At 34.9% G+C, this 16,252-nt stretch overlaps 1 protein-coding gene across 1 annotated transcript in view; it reads right to left on the reverse strand.

The window, feature by feature from the left end:
* Positions 1-10,800, reverse strand: part of LOC136830360 (uncharacterized protein CG3556-like) — a 113,899-nt gene extending 103,099 nt beyond the window's left edge. The window contains exon 1 of the mRNA XM_067089862.1: positions 10,461-10,800. The gene's annotated coding sequence lies outside the window, so the exon portion shown is untranslated. The remainder of the gene's footprint in view (positions 1-10,460) is intronic.
* Between the last annotated feature and the right edge of the window lie 5,452 nt (positions 10,801-16,252).

A 16,252-nucleotide genomic window follows, 5' to 3' on the forward strand; every position in this document is an offset into this window, starting at 1 on the left:
AATCTCTCTCTCTCTCTCTCTCTCTCTCTCTCTCTCTCTCTCTCTCTCTCTCTCTCTGTGTGTGTGTGTGTGTGGCTCCTCTCTCTCTCTCTCTCTCTCTCTCTCTCTCTCTCTCACACATAAACACATACAAACACCCACAATTCTTGACTTTTTATCTTAATCGATAATTAAATCTCTCTCTCTCTCTCTCTCTCTCTCTCTCTCTCTCTCTCTCTCTCTCTCTCTCTCTCTCTCTCTCTCTCTCTCAATAACCCTATAAAAAAATTGACCAAGCACAAAAACGAATACAAATGACTTCAAGCAAAAGAACGACACCAAAACCAAAAATTTATTTGTCTTTGCAAGCAAACTTTTGGAGACAGACGCAGTTTCTCACAATGTTTATTTTTTGTTTAGTTTTTTATTTAGTTTTTTTTAATGGAATTCAGTGAAAGGACATCTCTCTCCAGTCCTTTTTTTTTTCCTGGCCTGGGTTGAATGTTTTCATTGTCACTTTCTATAACTTTCACTTTTTATATCTTTCACTTTCTATAACTTTCACTTTTTATGATTTTCACTTTCTATAACTTTCACTTTTTATAACTTTCACTTTTTAGTTTTCTGTAAAAGAAAATTATTGTGCCGGCTTTGTCCGTCTGCACTTTTTTGCTGTCCGCACTTTTTTGCTGTCGGCGCTTCTGTCCGCACTTTTTTCTGTCCGCACTTTTTCTGTCCGCACTTTTTCTGTCCGCACTTTTTCTTTACGCCCTCAGATCTTAAGAACCACTGAGGCAAGAGGGCTGCAAATTGGTGTGTTGATCATCCACCCTCCAATCACCAAACGTACCAAATTGCAGCCCTCTAGCCTCAGTAGTTTTTATTCTATTTAAGGTTAAAGTTAGCCATGACCGTACTTCTGGCAATGATATAGGCCGAGCCACCACCTGCCAGTTTAAAGTTTCATGGGCCGCGGCTCACACAGCATTATAAAGAGACCACCGAAAGATCTATTTTCGGTGGCCTTGATTATTATACGGTGCACAGAAAACTGGATTGTACCGAAGAAACTGTATATTTTTTTTTATTTATTTAGGAAGGGGGTTGGTCCCGGGGGAAGGGTTGGGGGAGGTGGGGAGTGGGAATTGGGCGTGGTTTTTTTTTTTTTTTTACTGTCTACAGAGTGCCTCAGTGGGTTTTTTTTTTTACTGTTGCCTGGTTTTTTACTTTACATTTTACAGGGTGTCTCAAAAACTCCTTCCTTGATTTATTATTTTTTTACTGGACTGTATAATCAAATCGAATTTTCTCTCTCTCTCTCTCTCTCTCTCTCTCTCTCTCTCTCTCTCTCTCTCTCTCTCTCTCTCACGTGAAGTTCTATACTTTTTATCCCAAACAGTAATTATATATATATATATATATATATATATATATATATATATATATATATATATATATATATATATATATATATATATATATATATATATATATATATCACATATACACAAAATATTCTTCTCTCTCTCTCTCTCTCTCTCTCTCTCTCTCTCTCTCTCTCTCTCTCTCTCTCTCTCTCTCTCATATAAGTATTTATAACTTCCAAGCTATCATCAATCTATTCAAAAACTGTTCATATTCACTCATTATATTTTATCTATTCTATCAGTTAACGAAACCAGAAATAAATTCATTTTGGGAGAATAAACTAATGAAAAAAAAACACTTAAATTTATTTATCAACTCTGAAAAAAATCCATTATAAATATATGGCAATTTCATCCAGTTGCAAAATATTGGTAAACTAAATTCAGTTCGTTGTCTATACAAATTGAAAGAGCAATGAATTAGAGACAGGTATAAATACGATTCAGGTTGAAACGAGAATTAATTGTATAATATTTTTACGACCAAATCGAATGAATGTGAAAAAATAAAAAAAAAATGGTTGAGTTTATTTTGTTTATAGGATATTTCTGGAGTTCATTTCGAACAGTACAATAATTCAGAGGCGAAATTGTTTAGTATTAAAATTAGAATTAAAATTCGTATCCTGTTCTAAGAGATTTCTTCGGCGCAATCGAGTTTTCTGTATGAAGCTCTCAGTCGCGGCCCATGAAACTCTCAAAAGATATTTACGCGAAAGGTATTAAAACATTTTTAACAAGTAAACAATGCGCCGAAGAATCGAGTTTTCTGTACGGCGTATAACGCTGTATGAAACTCTCAGCCGCGGCCCATGAAACTCTTAGCTACAGCCCTGTGGCGGCCGGTGTTGTTGGCACCCATAACTGTGCCAGGCGCACGACCATGGCTAACTTTAACCTTAAATAAAATAAAAACTACTGAGGCTAGAGGGCTGCAATTTGGTATGTTTGATGATCAAAGGGTGGATGATCAACATATCAATTTGCAGCCCTCTAGCCTCAGTAGTTTTTAAGATCTGAGGACGGACAGAAAAAGCGCGGACGGACAGACAAGTAATTTCAAAAGTAATTTAAACTTGATATCAAAGTGGCATTTTTTTTTTGTTTTTTAAAAGTATTATTGAAGTAAGTTTAAGAAACTGAATGTAGGCACAACTAAGCTTTTTAATTTACGCATATATTGTTGATATAAAAATCCACTGGACTGACCATATATCAAGATAAACACTCATATGATAGAGCAAATAATCAGATAAACACTCATTTGACTGAGCTTTTAATCAGATAAACACTCATTTGACTGAGTATATAATCAGATAAACACTCATTTGACTGAGTATATGAACAGATAAACACTCATTTGACTAAGCAAACATTCAGATAAACATTCATTTGACTGAGCTTATAATGAGATAAACACTCATTTGACTGAGCAAACATTCAGATAAACACTCATTTGACTGAGTATATAATCAGATAAACACTCATTTGACTAAGTATATAATCAGATAAACACTCATTTGACTGAGTATATAATCAGATAAACACTCATTTGACTGAGCATATAATCAGATAAACACTCATTTGATTAAGCATACTAAAATAAACACTCACTTGACTGGGCATATGTTAAAACAAACACTCATTTGACTGAGCTTATAATAAGACAAACATTCATTTAACTAAGCATATTATAAGACAAACACTCGTTTAACTGAGCATATAATCAGATGAAATACTCATTTGACAGAGCATATATCATGTTAAACATTCATTTGACTGAGCACATATCATCCAGACACTCAACTGACTGAGCATACACTCAGGAACTATCTTTAGGCCCAAGCACATTCAGAATGGCACTACAAAAAGAGCATATGTTGAAGAACACCATCTCATATCAAAGCACAGGCAACGAGAGCGTAATGATAATCCCTCGCTCTCACTCTCTCGCGCTCTCAAGAGTTCCTTCAAGTACAATCTCTCTTTGGTCCCTTTAAAGCTAATGGACTCTCTCTTTGTTAATGGGAGGCCCTTGAGCTAATGGCCACTGAGGTAGGCGTATTCAGATGCTCCTTCCGCCTGCAACTTTTCGGGGGACAATGCAGGCGCCGGGCGGAGTTACTTTGGCACTGGGAGAAAGAAGAAGGATTTTGTGTGTTGAGCTGGGTCTCTCTCTCTCTCTCTCTCTCTCTCTCTCTCTCTCTTAAAATAAGTGAATGAGCAGTAAGCAGAAGAACTATTACCTGTTTGAACTGTTAATTGACATGACAATAGCTTGTAAGGACTCTCTCTCTCTCTCTCTCTCTCTCTCTCTCTCTCTCTCTCTCTCTCTCTCTCTCTCTCTCTCTCTCTCCTTAAAACAAGCGAATGAGCAGAAGCAAGATTGGCCTGTTTTGATTACAAACTAATATAGCAATAGTTAATAGGAAAATCTCTCTCTCTCTCTCTCTCTCTCTCTCTCTCTCTCTCTCTCTCTCTCTCTCTCTCTCTCTCTCCACTTGAAGCATGTGAGCAAATAAAAGATTGCCTTTTCGATATGTAAACTAATATGACAATAGTTTAAAGTAAAATCTCTCTCTCTCTCTCTCTCTCTCTCTCTCTCTCTCTCTCTCTCTCTCTCTCTCTCTCTCTCTCTCTCTCTCTCTCTCTCTCTCTCCATTCATTCAGACATGCAACTGGCATTAGTCCCAAAGACTTTAAGAACAGAGAGAGAGAGAGAGAGAGAGAGAGAGAGAGAGAGAGAGAGGATGGAACGTTATTACACCAAATGTCATTAATCTCAAGATAAAGTACGCAGATTTCCCAAGTTCAATTACGTTGAGTGAGAGAGAGAGAGAGAGAGAGAGAGAGAGAGAGAGAGAGAAACCTCTTATCCCAGACATCAATAACCTAAAATTAAATCACTTAGCTCTCCCAAATTCAATCACGTGACACAGGATAAAAAAAAACAAATGACAATCTACATTGTCCACAAGCCACTTCCCAAGCCCCAAAATCCATCTACTTTAAGGATCTATGTTAATGGGGGGGGGGGCGGTTAGGCGGGGGGTGTACGTCACCCAACCGTAAACTAATGGGTCCGAAATTTAAGGTGATGTGTCTTTGAAGGAGGCTTTCCCCCTTAAAAAATAAAAAAGGGTCGGAATTAGTTAGGGCTAATGGGTGGATGTTTTTAAGGGAGATGTGTCATTAAGATATTAGTTTGGTTTATAGATGGTTTTTTGGAATAAGTAGTATAAACTATAATAAAGTTAAGAATTATATAATTAAAAACTTTAAATGCTTTATTGCAGATCAATCTTGCATCATTGAATTATATAATTAAAAACTTTAAATACTTTATTGCATATCAATCTTGCATCATTAAATTATTATATTTAAAAACTTTAAATGCTTTATTGCATATCAATCTTGCATCATTGAATTATTATTATTAAAATCTTTAAATGCTTTATTGCATATCAATCTTCCATCATTGAATTATATAATTAAAAACTTTAAATACTTTATTGCAGATCAATCTTGCATCACTGAATTATTATCATTGAAAACTTTAAATGCTTTATTGCATATCAATCTTGCATCATTGAATTATTATAATTAAAAACTTTAAATGCTTTATTGCATATCAATCTTCCATCATTGAATTATATAATTAAAAACTGTAAATCCTTTATTGCATATCAATCTTGCATCATTGAATTATTAAAATTAAAATCTTTAAATGCTTTATTGCATATCAATCTTGCATCATTGAATTATTATAATTAAAAACTTTAAATGCTGTATTGCATATCAATCTTCCATCATTGAATTATATAATTAAAAACTTTAAATACTTTATTGCAGATCAATCTTGCATCACTGAATTATTATAATTGAAAACTTTAAATGCTTTATTGCATATCAATCTTGCATCATTGAATTATTATAATTAAAGACTTTAAATGCTTTATTGCATATCAATCTTGCATCATTGAATTATTACAATTAAAAGCTTTAAATGCTTTATTGCATATCAATCTTGCATCATTGAATTATTACAATTAAAAGCTTTAAATGCTTTATTGCATATCAATCTTGCATCATTGAATTATTATAATTAAAAACTTTAAATACTTTATTGCGTATCAATCTTGCATCATTGAATTATATAATTAAAAACTTTAAATACTTTATTGCATATCAATCTTGCATCACTTTCATCGAAGCAAGCAAGCAAAAGAAATATAAAGTCATTTCCTAAAGATCTATCTTAATAACCTCGTTTTCTATATTCTCCGTTTTCTTTCACCAACACCAGGAAACTATCACCAGAGTTACAAGAAAATTTAATTCATTTTTTTAAGATTTATAATTTTCTGTAAAAGAAAACTATTGTGCCGGCTTTGTCTGTCCGTCCGCACTTTTTTCTGTCCGCCCTCAGATCTTCAAAACTACTGAGGCTAGAGGGCTGCAAATTGGTATGTTGATCATCCACCCTCCAGTCATCAAACATACCAAATTGCAGCCGTCTAGCCTCAGTAGTTTTTGTTTTATGTACAGTTAAAGTTAGCCATAATCGTGCTTCTGGAAACGATAGAGGACAGGCCACCACCGGGCCGTGGTTAGAGTTTCATGGGCCGCGGCTAATACAGCATTAAACAGAGACCACCGGAATATAGATCTATTTTCGGTGGCCTTGGTTATACGCTGTAGCAGCTGTACAGAAAACTCGATTGCGCTGAATTAACTTTCGGCGCATATTTTATTTGTCAAACTATTTGTGACTTTTTTTATACAACTGGTTATACATATATATATATATATATATATATATATATATATATATATATATATATATATATATATATATATATATATATATATATATATATATATATATATATATATATATATATATATATATATATTCCTTTTTTAGCATCTTCGTTCATAACTGTATTCTACAAATATTCTCTTTTTCTCTCGCTTTTGTGGTTATACAACCCTCACTCTCTCTCTCTCTCTCTCTCTCTCTCTCTCTCTCTCTCATTTTTATACATTATTCATTCCATTGTCCATTTCAGATCTCATGAATTTCACGCTGCTTCCAACAGCAAACTGGGCTTTGATGCTAAAACACTCTATTGTGGGTTTTTTTATTTTTTGCATTTTTTTTAATTGCTTTGTGGGTTTTTTTTTTCTTTTACGTGCAAGACTTAAAGTAGTATTAAGCTCTTCTTATTTTGCTTGTGGTTAATTTTTCAAGTGGAGAATGTAAATGTTTTTGATGGTTTTATATATATATATATATATATATATATATATATATATATATATATATATATATTCTTATTACTTATGCATGCGTGACTTTTCATACTCACAAATATTAGGCCAAAAATATCGTTTAGTATATAAATATATATATACATGTATGTGAGTGTGTTTGTGTGTGTGTGTGTGTGTGTGTGTGTAATTTGATAAGTTATTAATGAAAATATGAATCATTCAAAATCACCTTTAGCTGATCAAATGCACTTTTGAAACAGAAACATACAAATATATATATATATATATATATATATATATATATATATATATATATATATATATATATATATATGTATGTATATATATATATATATATATATATATATATATATATATATATATATATATGTATATATATATATATATATATGTCTGTATGTGTGTCCATAACCTTACAATAAATTACTAAAACTACGTATTATCCCAAAAGAATCATTTTAAGCCAAACTCACCCAATTCTGAACTCATTTCAATTTACAGAACTGGCGTAAAAATAAAAATAAAAAAACTCAACAACATTCCATTCCACATAACACCTAGTATTCGCCCCCACCCCACCCCCCCAAAAAAAAACAACTTCCCTGTCGCTGTTAAAAGTCGCGCTGCACGAACAGTAATCAACATTCGAGAACGCAGCAATGTTAAATTATCTGTTAAATTGTTATGCGTCCGGGATAATGTCCGCATCGTGCTGAACAAATGGCTGCATTATTGACAGGGGAATAATTCAACTCTATGTGACGATACGACTCGCCTGATAATTGATGATAATTGATTCTCGTAGAGTTTCTGAAGGGGTAATCCATTAGATAATTCGTCTGGGCGTTTGCGATGCGTATAGGAATATGATCCAGGGATGATAATTCATTTCTGTCCAGTTGTTTTTTGGGGGGAATTCAATACAAGTTTAATGTTGTAGTTTTACAAATGGCGACCTATTTTCCGAATGCTTGAGCTGTGATGGTAATTCATTGAGTTGTCACGCGTCGCGTAAGAAGTTCAATTATTGTTAAACCGTATAATTTCAGAGATTGTTATCTATGGAATAATTCACGATGATAATTCATTATATTTTCAGTCCAACTGTACGTTATTCATGGGCGATTATCTATATAAATTATCAGTGACATTAAATAGTTTGTCTCTAAAATTATATAATATTTTATTGTGCATGAACATGAAACGGCTGTAATAATCTCTCTCTCTCTCTCTCTCTCTCTCTCATTTTTCTCCAAATTTATATGAGACTTCAGACATGAAAATCCCATTTGTGCGTGAAACAGCTACAATCATCTCTCTCTCTCTCTCTCTCTCTCTCTCTCTCTCTCTCTCTCTCTCTCTCTCATTTTCTTCAAGTTCTTATACTATTCCTGACACGATAATCCCCTTTTTTTCCTGAAACAGCTACAGTTGAGTCTCTCTCTCTCTCTCTCTCTCTCTCTCTCTCTCTCTCTACAGCCTCAAGAAGAAATCTAACCATACCCTCACAAAAACCTCTCTCTCTCTCTCCTCTCTCTCTCTCTCTCTCTCTCTCTCTCTCTCTCTCTCTCAGAAAAAACATCTGAAAAGGGACATCCTACGAGCATTCTACGCGGAGTCCTTACGTTAATGGAAGTCCTTTTTCATCCTAAGAGGCGCCCCCACCCCAGTAATGGAGTCCTCTTGTCCAGGGAAGGACTTGGCCTCTGTCCTTCATGAAAGCCTGAAAGGCACAATGAAGGCTCCAACACAGGCCTTCTCCAGATGGCTGTGGGTACCTCTGTGGTTGATTTCTGTTAAGTAAGTCTTTGGCTCTGAGGAACTCTGTGGTGCTTGAGTGGATATTTTTTCTTTGAGTTTAAGTGTGAGTTTGTATGTATATGTATACATGTGTATGTATGTATGTATGTATATATATAATACATATATATATAAAATATATATACATAATGTAATATATATACATATTTATATATATATATATATATATATATATATATATATATATATATATATATATATATATATATTATATATACATACATACATATATACATAAACACAATTTATACATGTATACGTATACACACACATACATATATTCCTACATCTTGCTACATTTTAAAATATCATATTGCATCCATTTCAAAAATAAAATATAATAAAATATAAATCTTATAATATTCCACTTAACAGAAAAAAGCAATCTAAAATTTCTCTTAACTTGTCATAATTCAGACTTCGCTTAATTATGACAACGCCACTTATTTTATGAATAAAGTTGCACAATTGATAAAAATAAAAGTGTTATCTTATTAAGTTCAGTAAGTGTTTAATGGAATAGGAATGTTTTTTTGTTTCATGTATCAAATTGTAGTAAATTTAAAACTAAAACATTATGAAATGAAATGCGAGTTATTTTGTGTTATGTATCACCTATGAAGTATACATATACATGTATATGTATATTTAAACATATATAAATTTAAAAAAAAATATATATATATATATATATACATGTATATATACATGTATATAAATATACATATACATAAGAAAACATTTAAAAAAGAGGTAAGTATACATCATGTATTATGTATCATTTACGAAATACAACTTGAAAACATTAAAAGCAAGTTATTCATATGTTATGTATTATGTATCACTTACGAAGTAAATATAAAAAAGCAAGCATTATAAAAAGAGGTATGTATACTTCATGTATTATGTATCACATGAAATACATCTTGAAAAGTAAGCGGTAAAAGCAAGTTATTCATATTTTATGTATCATTTACGAAATACATAAAAGAAAACATTAAAAGCAACTTATTCATATATTATGTATTATGTATCACTTACATAATACATAAAAGAAAAGAAAAGAATCGCAACTTATTCATATTTTATGTATTTTATGTATTGTGTATCATTTACGAAATACATAAAAGAAAAGAAAACATTAAAAGCAAGTTATTCATATATTATGTATTATGTATCATTTACGAAATACATAAAAGAAAAGAAAACATTAAAAGCAAGTTATTCGTATTTTATGTATTTTATGTATCATTTACGAAATACATATAAAAAAGAAAACATTAAAAGCAAGTTATTCATATATTATGTATTATGTATCATTTACGAAATACATATTAAAAAAAACATCAAAATCAAGTTATTCATAATTTTATGTATTACGTAGCACTTACAAAATACAACTTGAAAAGAAAACCTTAAAAGCAAGTTATTCATAATTTTATGTATTTTATATATTATGTATCATTTAAGAAATACATACTGAAAAGAAAATATTAAAAGCAAGTTATTCATATTCTATGTATGACGTATCACTTACGAAATATAAAAAGGAAAACTTTATAAACAAATTATTCACATATTATGTATTATGTATCATTTACGAAATCCATATTGCAAAGAAATCATTAAAAGTTATTCATATTCTATGTATGACGTATCACTTACGAAACATAAAAAAGAAAACATTATATAAAAAGAGCTATGTATACTCTATGTATCATAAAAAAAACATGTATCACATAAAAAAGAGGCAACGAAATTACCAAAAAAAAGAAAATAAAAGAGTATTCACAATATCTGGCGTCACATCCCATCGGAAAGCAATTACGCAAAACCCAATAAACCTATAGATTAATCTACATCAAAAATAAAAACTTCCAAAAAAAAAAAAAAACTTCAGGCATCAAAACAACTTCTTGAAGTTTCTTTCTTTACCTCAGAAGAAGAAGTTCCAGCAACGGAGAAGTTATTCTTCTTCTTCTTCTCCTTCTTCTTCCTCGAGATTCCTTAATTCCTCCGATACGAATTTGATAATAATTCTCATCGAAAACAACGGACGAACAACAACAACGAGTCCCTTTGGGCCACTTCGGGAAAAACAACACTCTCCCAATCCTCCGCCGGCAAAAAAGTAACGCAAGTAACGGAGGGCCGAGTGTTGTGAGAAAGAGAGAGAGAGAGAGAGAGTGAGAGAGCGGGAGGTGGGCGTCAATACATCCGCCCGCGACCAACCTCTCCGAGACACTGACTGAGGAGGGCCTCTCTCCTCGCTCCCATTCCCGTTCCAGGTTCCAGGTTCCAGGGCTCGCTCGCTCGCTCGCTCGCTCTAGCGTTCCAGGCGCCAACTCTCTCCTCCCCCCTCCTCCTCCTCCTCCTCCTCCTCCTCCTCCTCCTCCTCCTCCTCCTCCTCCTTCCTCCGACTGGAATGAGGAGGAGGTGACCTCGCCGCAAAAGAATATCTCTCTCTCTCTCTCTCTCTCTCTCTCTCTCTCTCTCTCTCTCTCTCTCTCTCCTCTCTCCTTGCTCGGTTGAGGAGGGCTCTGTACCTGGCTATCAGTTGGTTGCTGTGGGTCGTTGATTGTCTGAGGGGAGAGAGAGAGTGAGAGAGAGAAAACGACAAAACGTGGTTGGTCAGTGTCTCTCTCTCTCTCTCTCTCTCTCTCTCTCTCTCTCTCTCTCTCTCTCTCTCTCTCTCTCTTTTCATCCATGCTTCTCCTTATTTCACTCTCTTAGTTTTATCTCTCCTTCCCCAAAAGCCTTTCAATGCACCTCTCTCTCTCTCTCTCTCTCTCTCTCTCTCTCTCTCTCTCTCTCTCTCTCTGTTTTCAATCCATGTTTCTCTCTCTCCCTCTCTCTTATCGTTTTTTAATCCATGTTTCTCTCTATTTCCCTCTCTCACAGTTCTATCTCTCCTTCCTAAAAAGCCTTTCCATGCACCTCTCTCTCTCTCTCTCTCTCTCTCTCTCTCTCTCTCTCTCTCTCTCTCTCTCTCTCTCTCTCTCGATTAATTCACCCAGATACTTTGTTGCAATACTGCGCGCTAGACTAATAAGACCTTTCCCAAAGGCTTGAAGCCTCGATAGGTTTTCACTTTATTAGACTGTGAAGCCACTTTACACTTATAAACCACTTTCAAAGTTTAAGTTCCAGCCTTTGTGTGCTACGCCTGTGTGTGTGAGAGAGAGAGAGAGAGAGAGAGAGAGAGAGAGAGAGAGAGAGAGAGAGAGAGAGAGAGAGATGGGGGTCGCTCCACTGACAGCTTGTTTACAAAAGATGGCTTTCTAAAGCAGTGACTGTTTTGGGGTGTATACTTATAAATAAATATACTTAGATATATCTAAATATACTTAAATACACACCCTGTGTTTATGTGTTACACCTCTGTGGTTTACTACTAACCCAGTAGCTCTCGTGGGGTGTATACAAATACACAAATACACTTCCATACACAAACACCTTGTGCATAAGTCTTTGTGATTGCTATACCTCTAGACTTACTCATTGTTTTATTTAATTAATTCGTCGTTTATGGTCTAAATCAAGGTGTATTATACATATACATATACATTTATTTGTATATTTATATATTATTATAATCAATACAGTGTGTATCATTAGTATAATTGTATATATTAATTTCTAAAAAAATTTTCTCTCAGGTCTAAATATGTCAACAGCTACGTTTTCTATTATTTACTTATTAATCATTAAAAGAAAACGTATATATTTAAAGGCTAACCTATACAGTACCTCGGGATGCTTCATTGATCGACAGAGCTTTAAAATACTTTTACAAAATTGTCTATAAAACAATCAATGAATTATTTTCGAGCTGTAATATTTAAGGATATGTTTATTTATACATTAAACTATACAAAAATGTTATTAATTACTTAATTATCGTTCATTCGAAGGAAAATTATGCGTTTAAAGGGTAACATACTTTATACTCCAGGAGACTATGTGATAGACAGTGCTTTAAAATAATTTTACAAAATTGTCTATAAAACGACCAGTTAATATTTTTGAGCTATGGTACTCTAGGATATGTTTATTTAGACTTTAAACTATCAAGAAATGTTATTAATTAAATATTTACTCTTTTAGGCCTAGCGGAATTTGGCTCCAAATCTTAAGTGACAGGGACTGAATATTGTCGGTTTGATCGTATCAAGGTTTTTTTTATTTTATTGATCATACAAATATGTGCGTGTGAGTGTGTGCGTGTGTGTATATGTGTGTGTGTGTGTGACTACGATTAATAAAATCATGCAACCTGATATGATGACACTGATATTATTCAGTTTTAGTCACTTAAAAGTTGAACCAAATTCCACTAGGCTTAAAAGAATGAATCTTTACTTAATATTATTCCTGGACACTTTAATGTCTAAGTAAACACATCCTATATATTTTATATATATAAATGCACAGCTAGTTTTTGCATGCAAGTGTGCATGTGCAAGCACTTCTTTGCTCACACATCACAGCTGGATTGCTTGACCCGATATTGCAAGACTATATATTATTCACAAATGCATCACTGAGTTACCACAAACCTTGCTTGGGGGGGCGTGGCCTCGTTCAATCAATGCTAAAACTTTGGGTTTCTTGTTCATAATTGAATCCCCGACGCAAGAGCAAGCGAAGAAATCAATCAATGTCCTTGTTTTCAAATATATGACTTTGTGTGAGTCTAGGTTTAAATCAAGCAAATTATATTACTTCCACATAAATTATTTTATGAGTCTAGGTTTATCATTTCCCTTCGTTAAAGAAGGAAGACATCCATTGCTTTTATTCTGCTTGCAAAGAGGAATAACTAGAACACAGAGGCCATTAAAACTGACGCATACTTCAGTACGTTCCTTCATATTTCATTAAACTCAAGGCACTGACCCCAGTGTACTTTTTTGTGGCAGTAAGGGACAAAGACATACTAGCTGAGGTATGCTTATGATACTGTTTTTGTAGAAGTGTGTCACAAGCGTTGGTTCAGTATATGAATCTACATAATTTTATGTATGACATCAATATGACTTAATATACATGATTTTATATGATCTACATGATAAAATACATGATTATCTACAAATCTTAGTCTACAGATCTCTGCTTGATATTGCTTCTGTAGAAATAAGTAGTGTTTGTTCCTGTTGATGAAATCTACATGATTTTATAATTGTTTTCTACATAATTTTACACTACAGAGCATCTGACAACTCAAATGAGAAGCTGACCAATTTAGCCATTTATCACATACATATCACAAACGGGTTGAAAAAATGTTGGCACATGTTATGAACTTGTCACATACATATCACAAACTTGTTGAAAATGAGTTGACAACCTAAAGTGGGGAACCAACCTTGGGTAAATGCTGGCACATGTTGTCAACTTGTCACATACATATCACAAACATGTTGAAAACTAGTTGACAACCTAAAGTTAGGAACCAACCTTAGGTAAATATTGGCACATTTTGTCAACTTGTCACATACACATCACAAACATGTTGAAAACAAGTCGACAACCCAAAGTGGGGAACCAACCTTAGGTAAAGGTTGGCACATGTTGTCAACTTGTCACATACATATCACAAACATGTTGAAAACAAGTCGACAACCCAAAGTGGCGAACCAACTTTGGGTAAATGCAATGATGTGTGGCAATTTGTCACATACATGTCATAAACAGGTTGAAAACAAGTCGACAACCCAAAGTGGGGAACCAACCTACAGTAAATGTTGGCACATGTTGGCAATTTATCACATACATATCACAAACATGTTGAAAACAAGTCGACGACCCAGAGTGGGGAACCATCCTTGGGTAAATACTGACACATGTTGTCAATTTATCACATACATATCACAAACATGTTGAAAACAAGTCGCCAACCCAGAGTGGAGAACCAACCTCGGGTAAATGCTAGGTAAATCAAACGAAGCTGTGTTCTGAACTAACAATAGGTCGCTGACTTGCATAAACTAACTTTATATTACATCTCTCTCTCCCTCTCTCTCTCTCTCTCTCTCTGTGAACAAGCAGCCCCGCAAAGTTATTATTGAAACTGTCGAATCAGAGATAATGGGAGAGAGGGGGAGAACCAGATCACAGAGAGAGAATTGAGGGTGAAAATGAAAACATTAAGAACAGAGCATCCAAACAACATGTGAAATGTCAGGGACGTAAGGGGAAGAGGAGAGAGAGAGAGAGAGAGAGAGAGAGAGAGAGAGAGAGGGAATGTATCTCATAAGTGAATCATTCTTGGTTTCATTATGGCAGAGTGTTACATTATAAAGGAATTTCTGGAACCTCCGGATTACCTCGTCTAGGCAACTTAGGATTCCCTCGTAGGGGGACCTCGTCAGGGCCTCCAGTTTCATACCTGGTCGAGGCGCCCCCGAATTACCTCGAAGAGACACCTTCATGAACCTCCTTCTGGATCACCTCGTCGAGGTACTCCTGAATTAACCTGATTGGGGCGTTCAAGTCTGTAGTTATAATATGAAGATTGACATTCTGGATGAATATTGATCACTTACGACTGCAATCTCTCTCTCTCTCTCTCTCTCTCTCTCTCTCTCTCTCTCTCTCTCTCTCTCTCTCTATCTATCTCTCTCTCTCTCTCTCTCTCTCTCAAATTCTACTTCATCCAAATACGCCCTTCCATACCTTGGCCCACCCGGTTCCCCAAAATCCAGCCAGGCTTCGCATGACTCTTGGCCACCCCCGAAAATCATCCCCCTTGCCAAAAAAGGAACCAGAACGCCCCCACCCCCGCTACCCCCCCTGCCCCTCTGGCTTATCAAACCCCCACCCCTGCCCAAAAGGGCCACCCTAAATGGAGGCTTCCCCCACCCCCAAAAAACCAACCCCCCTGCAGTTATATGTAGCGGACGTTCCGTCTTGCCAAAATAGTTATTTGTTTTTGATGGTTTTCGCGTAGACAAAACATTGAAATAAAACGAGACAAAACAAAATAAAAACGAGACAATGCAAGACAAAACATTCGTGCTTGTTTTGCGCGAGTTTTTGATGGGATGGGAGAAGAGATAGGTGGCGAATAGGGAGGGACCGGAAGGTAGAAGAATGAGGGAGAGAGATAAAAAGAGAGAGAAGGATATGAGGAATTGAACTGTAGAATCATGACGAATGATGAATTAGGAAGGAAATGGAGAATTAGGAGAAAGGAATAAACTGATATAATAATAAAGGAGCATAAATAGTGAAGAAGGGAATAAGAGAGAGATGAAGGACAATAAGAGACGAACGGAAGAGACATAGAAAGACCAAAAAATTAAAATGCTAAAAATAAATAAAGAACTAAGAGAAAAATCTACTAGCAGGAGGACATAGACTGCAACAAAGACCTGAGAGAGAGAGAGAGAGAGAGAGAGAGAGAGAGAGAGAGAGAGAGAGAGAGAGTTATAGAACGAACACAAAAATCGACAGCAAGAGAGGCACAGAGACTCTACAACAAAGACGACCATAGAGAGAGAGAGAGAGAGAGAGAGAGAGAGAGAGAGAGAGAGACTCCCTGGCGCCACTGGTCCTACAGGCGGGAGACGGAGGAGCCGGACGATTTTCTGGGTCAACGTCTTTCCCCGGAATCTCTGGGTCTCCGTATTCGAGGCTTTTCTGAAAACTTGCCAAATTTTATGACGGGGTGAATTTTGACTGATATTTCCACCCTCTCTCTCTCTCTCTCTCTCTCTCTCTCT

The sequence above is a fragment of the Macrobrachium rosenbergii genome, chromosome 46 (genome assembly GCF_040412425.1).
Source record: "Macrobrachium rosenbergii isolate ZJJX-2024 chromosome 46, ASM4041242v1, whole genome shotgun sequence".
NCBI classification, from domain to species: Eukaryota; Metazoa; Arthropoda; class Malacostraca; order Decapoda; family Palaemonidae; genus Macrobrachium; species Macrobrachium rosenbergii.